General features: G+C 39.4%; 1 protein-coding gene across 1 annotated transcript in view; it reads right to left on the bottom strand.

The window, feature by feature from the left end:
* The window catches only part of GALNT17 (polypeptide N-acetylgalactosaminyltransferase 17), a 486,325-nt gene that overhangs the window by 307,425 nt on the left and 177,929 nt on the right, over window positions 1–971 (bottom strand). The gene's annotated exons all lie outside the window — the stretch shown is intronic.

Below are 971 nucleotides of genomic sequence, written 5' to 3'. Positions count from 1 at the left end.
CCCACAATAAACAGACAACACTGAAGACACTGTGTCGTCTCCGTGCTGTAACACTACGCTGCTTGTCCTGGTTCTCACTCCTTCCCTCAGGAAACCTGTTTGACTGTCCCCCCCCAGGTCGGGACAAATGGTGATTGCTGTTTTTGACATTTAAATTTTAAACATATAAATTTTGTTACTGAAGATGAGAGTTTAATTTCTTTTTACTATTCACTCCTCACACATATCATCCTCATCCAGTTACAACATATTTTCTGTTTAAATCAATGTGCAATATTTCCATTTATTTACCTAGACTGTTTACAGAGGGACCAAACAGTATATGAAATTGCAATTCCTTTCTTGGAGAGTCTTGTATTTTTCTATAGTTAATAATTACTTTGCTTTTTCAAAGCCTTAGCATATTAATGTTAAAAAAGAAAACTAAAATAATAAATAAATAAATAAATAAATATAAGGCTTAGCTTACTGTGTCCATTTGTCACAGCACCAAATAGGGATAGCACAGTGGTTAGGAGCAGTACCAAAGGACCATCAGTTGATGTAATGACTGTGTCACTGGACTTCCATGTAATCAACTGCAGTTCGAGTCCTGGACTCAGTGTCTTAAACTCACTCCAGGTATGTGTGTGTGTGTGCCTAAGATCCCGAGGGGAGAATGGAGGAGAATGGATTGTGGCGTGGCCATCCCCCCTGGGGGGGGATTTCTCTTTCTCTTTGTCTCTTTCTGTCTTTCTGGCAAGTGCATATGCCCTATAGAAAAACCTCTCCAAAAACAAACAAACAAAAAAAAGGAGTAGTACCAAGATAACTAGATCTCATATGGCTGACTGCAGTTCAAATCCCAGCCCTAGAGGCAGTTTGCTGGGTATATATGTATACATGTCACATACATCCAGGATCCTGACAGGATGGAGAAATGGGAAAAAAAGGATTGCAGCAAGATTAGATCCCATTGACAGACTCTCTCT

The sequence above is a fragment of the Tupaia chinensis genome, unplaced genomic scaffold (assembly GCF_000334495.1).
Source record: "Tupaia chinensis unplaced genomic scaffold, TupChi_1.0 Scaffold000429_1, whole genome shotgun sequence".
In the NCBI taxonomy this organism is placed as follows: domain Eukaryota; kingdom Metazoa; phylum Chordata; class Mammalia; order Scandentia; family Tupaiidae; genus Tupaia; species Tupaia belangeri.
This window is presented reverse-complemented; position numbering and strand designations above follow the sequence as displayed.